We start from the raw sequence: 13,711 nt of genomic DNA on the forward strand, positions 1-13,711 counted from the left end.
CTGAGGTACAGTGAGCTTACATGTTCACCTCAGAGGATAAATTCTCTAACATCAAATAGAAGAGTAGAGCGTCTGACAAAGCCGTTCCCTGGACAATTTCACTTTTGCAAATTCTTGGTCAAAAGATACGGTCAAAAAGGAAAGGGTTTAGACCAAGAACAGGGTGTTGAGGAGACCAAGGTGATCAGACAGAATTGTTCTAGAAGTGGTTTTGCAGTTTGGCACCATGGATTCAAACTTTATGTGATCAGTGATTAAGTGTTGTAAGGAGACCCAAGTGTACAAGGTCTGAAACAAGGCCAGGGTGGGAGGGTTTTAATCAATGGGTAATAAAAAAACGACATGGCCAAGGATAAGAACTTAAAATCCTGGCTGGCCAGTCTTTACTGAGAATTATTAATAGTAATATCTCATACTTGCATATCATTTTATGGGGTTTTAGAGTAAAAGTCACACTTTTTATGTCTTTTGATTGCCACACAATCCCGTAAGGTGTTACAGTCCTCATATTAGGTGAAGAAACTAAGTCACAGAAAAATCAACTTAAAAATGGTGATGTTGTTCTCTCTACCATGGTTAGCCATTCACTCATAAATGCAGATGCTTCACAATTTTAAAGCAAGCATTCTCTGTGATCATTTTACACACTGCTGCTGTAACTAGTTGAAAAGGAAAACTTCTGGTAGTCCATTATTTTGTTCCTGGTTTTATCCCTCTTTACGTGGATTTTTTAAACTGAAGTTACATCTTCAAAGCGCAAAAGTAACCAGTTAACTAAGCAAATTGGCTTAGTTAACTAGCAAGTAAGCTATTTGAAGCCATGGCTTGCTGTGGAGTCAAGTGGACTAGAAGTCAAGTTCAAAGACAGTCTATCTTTTATTGCTGACACTGTAGAGGTAGATTTCACTTCATTTAAATTAATACTGAAAAACAAAGCTCAAAGGGAAGCCTAGGATTGTATCTAAGTCTAGGCCGTAAGATATCAAGGGCCCTGTTATTAATCTTAAAAACCAGAGCCAAGAACAATCACAAAAGCTGAGACTCACATGTGAGCTATTACAACCTAACCTTTGCTTAGGAACTGCTGGCCAAGGAATGAAAATTAATCATTCAAATTCAATGTGCTGAAATCATATTAATATCTCTTTTTTGTAAACAAAGATCTTTTCTCAAAACATAAAGTTTCAGAGAATTTATCACTTATAAAGGAATAGATGTAATTATTACCAGGTAACATTAATTGAGTGTCAAAAGCATTTTAATTAATTTATTGGGTACTAAAAATTACAAGGATATTGTATAGAACATGAAATTAAACACTTTCCTACCTATTGAATGCCCAGACACAGTTCAACAGATAGACACAACTCAACACTCTCAAGCGGCAGTAAATCTATCACCAGTAAACTTACTAGTGATCATCTTTTAAAAAATGTTTCTTGTTATTGTAACTTCTCCACAATCTCAATGCCCAGGTGAATTCAGGTGCCTCAATGAGAATGCTTTAAGAGACAATTATGTGAATGTTTCACATAATTTCAGTGTGCATTTCACTGCAGGTACTCAAGCATCATTTTGAGTTAGGATTACAGTAATTTTGTTGTCAGAAAGGATTGAAGGGGAGAAGGCTTGATCTAAGAGGTGAGGTGTCCCTTTCTAATTGTCTTGTACACAACTACATGCTATGTTGATTGAGCTGATGGTTAGGGGAAACTTTGGTTTGGTTAGACCTCATTTTCTTAAGAATGTGGAGGAATCCTTCTGCTGTATTTCAGTCAGGACTCACTGTGCTCCTTCAGGTGATGATAGGTAGATTCTGGATGTCACTTACACCACGACTCACACTCCAAAGCAATCTTGGATAGGCAGATTCATCTACATTCCAGGGGAGAGCTCCACAATTGGTTGAATGTCTGTTCTCCTACATGGCCAAAACCCTTTCGTTCTTTTTTCTACCCTTTGGACACTACATGGAATCAGCTTCATTCCTCCTCTACATAATGGCTGGCTTCTTGGGTTGTTGGAGAAGTTTTCTGTACCAAAGCCGGGAGTCTTAAGCAGGTGATACCATAGTATTGCTAGAAAGGTCATGCTTTGGGATCAGCTAGAACTAGATCTGAATCTCAACCTTACCACCTTCTGTGTGAGTTTGGGCAGTTATTACATCCCTCTTTGACCTCCAGTTTCCTTATTTGTAAAATGGGAATGACAGATGCCCACTTGTTAGGATGCTGTGAGGGTTAAATGAGAAAAGAACCCAGCAGGAAGTTACATCTAGTAAGTGCTCAAATCTTTAAGCTCCCTTACCTCATAGCCCTCAAGGACCTTGCCTTATAAGTAAATATCCCTTGATCTCATATATCAGTTCAGGTCACAGACATACAGAGTTGAATTTATGCTGCACATTTCATCTGAAGTTTCTAAGTGCTTCATTGGTATAGTCACGTCTTCTTCTATATCAGCCTTGGATTTCTTACTCTAGAGCCACTGTATATACATGGAAATGTGTAGAACAGCAATAACTTCCCTCAAACATGGTTTAAGGTGAACTCAGTTGCCTTTTCGTACAACATATGACACAGTGGGAAAAGGAGCCACTAAGTATTACCCTCTAAGGTGATACTAAGTTCCATTTTGCAGGTAGGACTTAGGATTTCTCTTAGGCTGAAGCCACTGTTCACAAAGTGAAAATACTGGACTAACAGTGGCTGAGTTCTGTTGTTAATACCAAGGAAAGTAATCAAGTCGATTTACTTAATTCATTATTTCCCCATCAAGGACAGCCTTGTCACTTTCACAGGGATGGGGATTTGGTCCCCTTTAATTAACATGACTTCTTGGAGGTAAAATGCTGGATAGACTCCGTGACTCCCACAGCACAGTCTATTTTCCTAACAGCTATCTAGACAGGATCAGTGTTGTTACTTCAAGAGTTATACAATGGAATAGGGGGGAGTTATAGGTAATCCCCTCTTCTGAACTAGCTTGAAATAAAAATTAAATGGGCCTTGAGCGTTTGTGAATTGCAGTGTTTCACTGGGGCCATGGAACACTAAGTGAGGCTCAGAAACAGGGTGTTAATTCAAGCCTAATCATTTAATTCCACTCTGTTATGTGCCGTATTTATTGCCCTCCTGGATCTGTTTTCTATGGCCTGATAAAGAGACAGTGATGCTCTGAAGCTCAATCAGGGACCATTTTATTTATATCGTTAGTTAGTCCAATAAAAGCACTGGCTTCAGATTCCTGCTGTTATTTTCTGTTTTGTAGCCCTGCCATTAACTATGAAAATGCCATGGGGGTTTTTATCTCCTGGGCCGGGGTTGCTTTGCAGTTGAATGGGGGCTTGCAAGGAGAGGGCTTGGTCAGGGCCACACTGGCTGTAGAAAATTGAGGTTTGGTGTAACTAGATGAAAACTGAGAGTCAACTCAGGGGTTAGCAGCAAACATGAAACTTTCCTTCATTAAAGTGTCTTGGTGTTGTGAAAACTTGATTGGCATTTTTTTAGGGTGAACCAGACCCTTTTAGGCTGTGATTCTGCTTGTGAACCAGACAAGTCTTTACATTTATTTTAAACCAAATCTTGCTGCAACTCTCTCCAAAGTGAAAATAGTTGGAATTTCATACGAAAGGAAATCGAATGTAGCTGTAGAGTTGTTCGTACATGTCACACAAAGGAGAAGTGATGAAAAACAAAAAATGCAATAGGATCACCCTTCAGATCATTTCTTTTTTACGAATAGTTTGAACTGTATAGTTTAATTGATTAATTGATTGTTTTCCTAATAGTCTGTGAAGTGTTATGAAGAGGCCCAGAATGAGAAAACGGTGGCGGGAAACAGATTTATAGAGGTCGCTTGAATTAATGATATGGCAATCAGAAGATAACACAGGTGCATTAATGTAACATACTGTGTAATTACCAGTGTTTCCAATGGTGTTAATGTGTAGTTACCCACATAATAACGGACATTATTTCATAGAAGATATGCAATTAGCTCATGTCAGCGGTGTGTAGTACACAAATGAAGCAAATCATCATTGTTGTTTTAACACTAAAAGATGAGGACGTTTTGAGGGCCAATGGGGCTCCTTATCACACAGATCATCTTTTTATCTTTGTCTAACTCATACACTCAGCAAGTAATTGTGAACGAGATTAACAGTCCAAGGCTTCTGTATCTATGCAGGTACTGAGATGTTTGGAGCAATTAGCATTGAAGAAAGTTGTATTTGAGGAATGCGATTGAAATCATATGAACAAATTTGTTTGGAAGTGCAAACATCAATAACCAAAAGTTATCATGCTATCATTGAAAGGTGAGGAATGAGGGGCGCCCGGGTGGCTCGGCTGGTTCAGCATATGACTTCGGCTCAGGTCATGATCTCACGGTTCGTGGGTTCGAGCCCCGCATCAGGCTCTGTGCTGACAGCCGGGACCCTGGAACCTGCTTCAGATTCTGTGTCTCCTTCCTTCTCTCTGCCCTTCCCCCACTCACACTCTGTCAATCTCTCAAAAATAAACATTATTTAAAAAAAATTTTTTAAATAAAGATAAGGAATGAAAATTTATTCATTTGGCCCACAAAGATTTGTTGACCACGTTCTAGGTCACACCTCTAAGCACTGGATAGAAACTGAACACCCCAGAAATCTTGCCAATTATAATATGGCAGAAGGAGATGGCCGAAATTTCCACAACCCAAAGAGCCATCCGAAGTGAATAAAATAGTCTAATTCTCCTAAATACAGAGAGATATATCCTTGAATTGTGGAACATTATCATGAGAATATTTGCTAAGTCCCTGTCTGCTCCACCCTAATACAGTGTTCTTTAGCACTAGGTGTGTGGGGCGGGGAAGACAGGAGGACTGGGCTGTGTATGGGGACATCTGAAATACAGGAACAATTTAGAATTTATTAAGCCCTGTCTTACACATTATCACATTTGATGTGCAAATCCAATTTGTGGCGTGGGGTAGGCCAGGTGCCCCTATTTTACAGATAAGGCAACTGAATCTCCAAGGGCTCACGTAGCTGGCCCAAGGTCACCTCTTGCGAAAATAGGTAGCATCAGGTCTCCTCACCCTTAATCCAGTGCGATTTCACAAAATGAAGATAGCGAAAAGCTCTATGAGAATAAGCTATTGTATAAGAATAACAAATGGCCCCACTCCCTGCCAGTTTTAACTTTTTATTGTTCTGTGACAAGTGCCCACTTGTGGATTCTGGAGAGGAAAGGAGCTAAGATCATCAGACGAAGGTGTCAAGCAATGTGGGGATGGTGTGGGGGGAGTTCTGTAGAAGAATGGTAGGGATGCTGCTGGCTGGTGGGATGGCGGAAGGGGAGGATGGGGAGGACGGCGGGGGTGGGCAGACGGAGGGTGCAGCACCCGGGTCCGAGTCCACCAGGCAGAGGGAAGCATAGGGAGCATGGGAAATACGCACTGAATGGCAGACAGTACCCAGATGGTGGAGGCCTCGAACACCAGCTGGGGAGTTTATCTAGAAGAAAGTGAAGAACCACTGAAAGTTTTGAGTAGGAGAATGATGTCATAAAAATGACTTTTGAGAGGATTAGCCTGGTGGTGTGCAAGAAAAAGTAGCTGTCGTTGGCAGAGGCACAGTTATGAGACCACAGCAATTGTCCAAACATGAGGGAGAAACTAATACTGCTCAAGAGAGTATACGACCACAAGGATTTAATCATTCTCTGGTGAATTAGAAAAAAAACGATTTTCAAATGTTCTAAAAGTATTTAGATAAATCAGTCACAGCTGCTCCCCCGTCTTGAGAAACAGCTCCAAATTAAACTTGGCTTTCAGCAGACATGAAAAGCAAAAATTAGGCAATCATCTAAAATCCAGGGCAATGTCCTATACTTAATAGGTGCTCGATAAATTTTTCTTATAATTTTGATGAAAATATTATCCAGTTCAGTCAAGAAAGATCACATTTCTCTAGACAACCAGCTTTTTCAGATATCAATACTCTTGTTAAAATATGATTTGTAAGACTGCTTGAACTCTGTTATGTATTTTAAATGTATATAGTAAATGAATGCTGAATTTGGAGGCAAATACAAGATTTTCTTTTCTTCATGAGCTAAGTGACATTGAATAGGAGAGTAGGAAGAATAAAGGAATACATTTAGTGTTTTCAGTCTAGAATCTTTATTAGAGAGAATTCCATTAAACTTTGGTATTTGCTAAGGGCCACGGTTTCAACTGGTTGAATCTAATGGCCTTAACATAAGTAAGCTTTATTATTCCTGGAGAACCTTGGGCTAGATTATGAACTAAGGTAAATGAGCTTTTAGAGATGTCCGATTTGCCAGTGTAAATTGTCATTGGCTGGTTAAACTTGATGAGCAGATTCCTTAATATCTCTGGGCCTCAGTTTTCTGATCTGGGAAATGGGAGTGATAATAGCAGTACTTTCCCTTACAAGTAAACTATACAGATATTAGTCACTCTTGAGACTCATTCCCTAATTCCCTGAGTGTGCCCCTGCCCAACGCCTTCATCACGTCTTCTGGGAAACATTTCATTCTCCCCTCACTCCTATTAAAGGTTACCTATCCTAAGTTTCACCTCATACTATTTGGTGCCTTAATTTTGGCTGATAACCTGTTGCTTGCCAAAATGTTAATGAATGTTAATAGATCTGTTTACCAGCCATTCTAAGACACCTTGTTTGCATTTTAACAGTGCTAAAAAGGCTTAAGCGAAACAGTGAAAACAGTGTTAGTTTTTAGGTTCTTCAGCTGGCTAATGAGGAAGATTCTGGAGAGAGAGACGGAAGGTGGGCCTAAGTCATACCTCCACCATACGGCACACTCTGGGGAGAGCCTGACTTCCTGGCAGTCCCTCGGTGGCTCCGTAATTAACACCTGATTGTGTTGCGGGCAGCTACAGCCCTAAGCCAGTTTCCCCACTGAGGTCAGTCCTGTATGCCAGGAGCTGCTTTCTGGTTAGGAAAATAAGCTGCCATCCCTCTCCTATTCAGCAAATGGGAAAGTTGCCCTCGCTGGGTTCAGTACGTATGCTTCCTACAGGTTTTATAGCTCAGGGCTCTGTGCTGGCATCTCATGTTCCAGCTACAATAAGGGCCCACTGGGATCTCCTCCTGCATCTACACACACAAGCGTTTAATCCACAGTCGTGTTTCCCGTTGCTGGAGTGGAGAGCTCCCCTGCCTCCCTGCGTGATGGGCTCTTTCCACTCAACCAACTGTGGTCCTCGCTTCCCTCGGCCCTGGCGCCCACCTACAGCTGTGCTCACCGAAGTGAGACTGTAATTTGCTACAGCATGCCAGAGTATTAATAGACAATTATTTATTGCAAATCTGAACCATTTATACTGTTTACTGGCTGACACAATGTAAAATTTTGATCCAAATGTTAATGTGTCCATGACATTGCATAATTCTGTTCCATGCCATGGTTTTTCTCTTCCAAATGAATCGAATTTTCAGTACAAGGAAATGGCATTTTTAATGGATGAGTGATTTACAGCCTCAAACTTATAAGGCTATTATTTGTGTAACTAAGGGAGAATTGACTAATTGCAATAACACAGCAAATTAGACAAATTTAGGATTGTACTGGGAATAAATTCGTAGGGAGAAAACGAAAATAACTCACTAAGTTCTTAAAGGGTAACTGATAAATCTCACTTGAGCTTTACAGGTCAGTTGTATTTGGGGGCGGGGGTAAGGGGGGGAGATCAGGTACCTTTGAGGCCAAAGAGACTTATAAATATTCAATTGAGTAGAACATAGATAAAAATTACCTCTTCATAAAGAACCATATGTGTAGGAGAGAGTACTTCCAATTCTCCAAATGTTTACTGAAATTGCCTACACAAATGTTTTCAGCAGTTGGGTGAAAACAAAGAGCTTTATAGTTATGTGGTTTCCATGAAAAAGGCACCGAGTTTAGCATATTTACCTTCTATTTGTTGAGCATGCAACACAATGTCAGGGAAGAATGATTTCCTAATGGAGATCTTCATGATTTTTCAAAATAAAAAATGTGTATCAGCAAAAATAATATTTCTTTCTTTCTGAGGTCTTCTTAGGTTGTTTATATCGATTCCTGTTATTTTGTTACTTCTGCCCGCAGAGAGATTGTTAAGATAAAAAGTGCCTCAAGGCAGCTCTAATTAAATCTCTGAGAAGTGAGCTGGGATATCTGAACACAAGGACATTTGAAGTGAAGATTCCTTCAATATTTTAGTCCAGGTGGCTCCCACAAATTCATGATGAGAGAAAACAGATTTTGGGGGTGCTCTAAGGATCATAATAAAATATTTGTGTGTCCTTCCCAGTTATATACAAAATGGCCTTCTCTTCTCCAAAGGTGAGCTCCTCCCTCTCGCTGGCTCACTCCTCTCCAGTCTGTTCTCCACATCTTTCTAAACTGTGTGTTTGCCATTTTTCTCCCCTGCTGAAGCCCGTCCCCTGAGTGGTTGGGATAAAACACAAACACTTGAACCTGGTGCGCTCTGAGTCTCACACTTGATGTCTCTGCACCACCTCCATTGCTGTCTCCTTCTGTCCCCCTACTCCTCTTCCTCAGCGCCCCCTTCCCCCTGCCCCCCCTGCCTGTTTACCAGAAGCTCCAGGTGACTCATAATCCTTGGAACAGGCCATGTGCTTATCTCCCACTGGAGGGACCTTTGCACATCCCTATTCCCTCTGCTTTTACTGCCCTCCTCCCTCTGCTTGGCTGTCACTGATGCTCCCAGAGTGGGTTCGGACAACACTTCTGGAAAGACTTTGCTGAGCCCCGAGCTGGTCGGCCACCCCTGCCCCCCCTGTCACAGCACTGCCACATCCAGTTGGGAGTCTTGGTTCTTTAACCACCTCCCTGGGGCTGGAAGCTCCTGGAGGGCATGCCTTGTCTTCTTTACTGGACTTGGCCACTGAGTAAGCACTTGGTAAATGTATGGGGAATAAATGAAATGCCTGTCGAATATCCACTTTGTCTCAGGCACCACATGAGGCCCTGTGAAGAACACCAAAATGGTTTGCACGTGCTGTCTTCTCACAAATAGAAGGGCTTACAACAAAGGAAGATGATGGGAGAAACCCAGAAAGGACAGAGCGGACTCTGTGAAAGACCACGAGAAAGGCAAGACTTGCTAGAGTGTGTCAGAAAAATTGAAATTCATTCTTTAAAACTCATGATCTTCTCTGTGTTTCTCCCTCACTGACTCTGAAACCAAACAGACCTGGAATTCAATCCTCATTCAACCACTTTTTAACGATCTGACCTTGGCCAATTTACTTTACCTGAGCCTGAGTTTCCTTATTTATAAGATGAAGATCATAATAGTTACTCTGCAGGATGCTGTGAAGATTAAGTGAGATAGTGCAAAGGGCCAAATGCACAGAAACGACTCTGCAAACGATGCCAGGAATATCGTGTCGAGAGGATGAACTCTGTTGTCTCACATACGTGCCTCTGCACCACAGCTCTTAATAATCAGCATCTTCTATTTCACCCGTTGGGAAGGTATCTTAGAGTAGGAGCCTTAACTGCATATGGCCAATAGCTTCTTTTCGAATAAATTAATGCTTGGAAAGGCCTTGGTACTAGTAGCCTTTCATTTGGGTCTTTCTGAATTGCTAAGGAGCCAAGGACAAAAACCAGAGCTTACACTCTGCAGGTACTTAGAGACTTTTTGCTGAATTTTAATTGGAGAACTTTAAAAAATCTGATTGATTTGTCCAGCACATATTTATTGCGTTCTTGTATAGACCTTCCTGCTCTATCCACCTTTCCTTCCACATACCTCTATCTAGAATGGGAAAATGTCGGGGGAAAATGGAAAGCAGTAGCCAACCACAGCAATACAGAAAATAGTGATGTGATCACTGGTTGAAATGGGTTCCGACTTTAATATTAATTGCACTGCCTGTGTCAGATCGAAAGACCAAACACCATTGCCATAACTTACATGACAAATGAGGCCAAGGCCACTGTCCACCATATTAATAATGGACCCATGGGTATACCACAGTCAAGAATTTGGAATGTAAAATTAGACCTATATGCCTGTGTGATTTCATACAAATTACTGAATCTTTTTAAACTTCAGATTCTTCAGCCATTTCATGGGGATTACAAAACCTACTTTGGGAGATTGTTTTGTGGGTCAATTAAGATCATGCATACAAAACACTGAACCCAGGAAGGACTCGATATTTTGTTATCATTTTGAGGATAAATCATGGAATGCGTAGCATTTGAAAATACATTAAGGACACCTATTTGAGACAGAAGATTTTTTTTTACATTTTTCTGACTCAACTGAATGCCCAGCCCGTAATCACTGGCAAGTGCAACCAGGTCCTCTTCCAGACTGTCAAAGAATGGGGCACGTATTCAACACACATGCAAGAAACAAGGTCAGTAGATCCCAAGGTCCTAACTACACCAATGAAAAGAGAAATTTCACCTTACTTATAAATAATCAGCAACCACCCTCAGTACTTGTGACTTAGTCTGGCTTTCTTTGCTATCAAGCAAAATTGGAATGTGGGAATATTTTTTTAAAAAAGAAAAAGGAAAGACACATTTTTTAGGCTTTAGGAGCACAATTTGGCTCAGGCCTCTGCCTTCAGGAAGTTAATTGTTGAGCATGTTCTCCAATCTATAACCAAGAGGACAAACTGACAGAGTTGAAAGAAAACCCACATCAGGCAAATGTCGGCCTGGGTCCCCATATTGGAGACTGTAGCACACTGTGCAGAAATTCACTTCAGCATCTTTGCAATAACACAATCATCTTGTCTGAAGTATTTCATGTTCAAGGCATTAAGTTTGCTAATTTTATTAATTGGAAATATGCCTCAAGTTCTGTGACTCTGTCTGGATGCCTCTTCAATTTTTTTTAGGATGCGGAACCTCTAAAAATGGAAGTAGCCTGGGCCACCGTCCTGACATGTAAGGGATTATGCCCTTTCTAACTCATTTATGTGGTTAATGCCTGGTTTTGATCAGCAGAGGGGAAACTACCCCCTGTTCATATTGAATGTATTTATTTTACTTTTGCATCCCATTCAAGAAGAGAAACCATAAGCAGGGATACATTGGTGAAGGGCCAGTTTTTAATTGTGTCCGATGGAAGAATTTCTTGGGGGTTGCATAGGGCTGTATCACTGATGTACATCAAGAGGAATTCAGATTTTATATTATTTGTTCTAAACCAGAACATTTTACTTATTATTCATAATACATGTTGAAAGCAGACACCAAAATGGCTCATTTGGAGCCTTTTTGTGCTTGCCTGCTAATGCACATTAATGCCAGTACACATTCTGTATTACAGATCCATAAAATGCATTTGCATAATATTGAAATTATAATCCCAAATGTGTAGTAAAAACCTTTATGAAAAATTGTTACTGCTCAGCTACTATACAGTGGCTAATTTTTAATCGTCAGCCTCTCAGCTGCGAGTAAAGATGGGGTATTCTTTAAATAAAAATCTCAGGAGTAGGAGCCTAGAACTGAACTCTCCTTTCTTTTAAGCAAGATGTTTTGAGTTAGGGGAATATAATATCTAAGTGTTAAACCATTGCCCTCACGGTGATTCTGGCCTTTTGTGAGCTGATGTCTTGACTTTGTAAACTAGGTTGCAAAGTATCTCCATTTTACCTGCCTTGAATCAGCAATGGGATGAGGGCCTCTCTCATGACCCCACCAGAGGGTCTCTTCCTACTCAGTGAAGAGCCTTCTGGAACAGAATCCAAGTGTCTGAGGTGACAAATATTTTAGCAGAGAATACCATTGACCACTGTTTCTTGGGTGCCATCTCTGTGCTCGGTGCTATGGGGGAGTCTTGATTAAATTATACTAAAACCTCATAATGATTCAAAGACATAGACATTTGTCCCTTACCATGAAACCATCTAGAGAGTGTAGGCGCTTGCCAGGGTCTCCCACCTCTCAGAGGGAGAGCCATGTCTGGTAGTTCCCTTGTCTGAACTGCTGCATCCAACAATAGTGTTAAATACAGAGGTGTGATTCTTCAAATGGCTCCACAACTGGACTTTCAAATAATTTCAGAGAGTTCTAGATGCGACTTTCCTAAATTAATGTCATTGAGTTGTCTTATCCACATAGGCTTTAATAACAGGGAACCCTCCCTAACGGCTGGGCTGAACACTCACCTTTGTGCCCAGTGGGGCCCAGGAAATGGCCCTGCATTTCCTCCATGGAACTGGTCATCTCTTGGCCATTTGTCCCTCTTGCCTTTTCACATGATCCTAAGCAGAGTTCACATGATCCTTTTTCACCCAGCTCTGTGCAACTCCTGGAAGTTCCACTCAATTCCCGTTTATACCTGGTGCTCTTTCACCAGGCTGTACCTTCTTCTTCCTCTTTCTGTCTTAGAAATTTACAGCTATAGGAAGGAGAAGAGAAAACCAGAGTCAAAAAGGCCCATCCCCACTGGATGGCCACCCTAGACTAGTGGCTTCCTGACAAAAACCAAGGGAGAACCGGAAATAAGACAGAATCAATCCCTTACTTTATTTGGGGGATTGTGGTCTGGAAAAAAGTTTTCTCATTTTCCCAGGTACTTATTTCATTTCATTTTAATAGATATTCCTTGTGGATTCAAAAGGTCTAATAGTTCCCAAGTTATTTTTTATGCTATGGGAAGTATGCTTTCTGCTTAAGAATCCTTAGGTATACAGGTGGTAGCATATTACACATGATATTCTGCACCTCTTTTTCATCCATTAGTATCTTCGAAATCCCCTTCTGCAGAGACATATAGAGATGCCTCTTCCTTTTAATGTATATGTGCTTAACTTATTTAATCAGTCTTGATGGATATTTAAGTTGTTTCCAATCATTAGCTGTTACGAACGTTGCCACAATAAATCACTAATTCATAGGTCATTTTGAAACACGTAAATAGATGTGTAAGAGGAGGTCCTGGAAATGTAATTGCAGGGACACAGGGAATGTATCCTTTTAGGTTTGGTAGATTTTGAAAAATTGTCCGCCATAGGGAGTGCCCCACCTTACACTCGTCCCTCCCACAGCCCACTACCAGCAATGCATGAGCGTGCCTCAGCTCAACCCTCTCGATCATGGGTTTCTGAGAAGTGATGACTGGGACTTGGGAGAGGATGGATTCAGAGGTGGGCTGGACAGAGGCTTGGCTTGGTGGAGGACAAATGGACTGCTAGCCTGCTTCCCAGGCGTGTGACAGAATGAGAGAGGCTGGGGAAATTCTTGATGAGCCCATTCTTAGTCATTTCAAACCACTCCGAAATAAACTCAAACATATGGGTCTCCTGTCTGCTGCTAAAAGTCTCCGGGAGGTAAATTCCACAGCCTTCTTGGGTAAACTATTTGGACTTCTCACAACTCTTCTGAAAGTCAGGACATTTTTCCTTATGTCTAATATAAATCTTTCCCACATACATCCACTTGTGAAAAAACGTGTGCTCACATCACCCTAAAGCGATGCAAGTTCCACTAGGTAGACAACATGATACTATAATTTCATGGCTAAAGTATGTATCTTCCTTTTTTTTTTTTTTAAATAACACACATCCCTTAAATCACTTGAGAAACTTTTCATGCATATGCAAGGAAGAGCATGAGTATTTTTATTTTGCCCTGCATTTAACTTACTGTGTCTCTGTGTGTATGTGTGTGCGCACTTTAAAATTTTGCTGTGC

Source organism: Panthera tigris, chromosome C1 (assembly GCF_018350195.1).
Source record: "Panthera tigris isolate Pti1 chromosome C1, P.tigris_Pti1_mat1.1, whole genome shotgun sequence".
In the NCBI taxonomy this organism is placed as follows: Eukaryota; Metazoa; Chordata; class Mammalia; order Carnivora; family Felidae; genus Panthera; species Panthera tigris.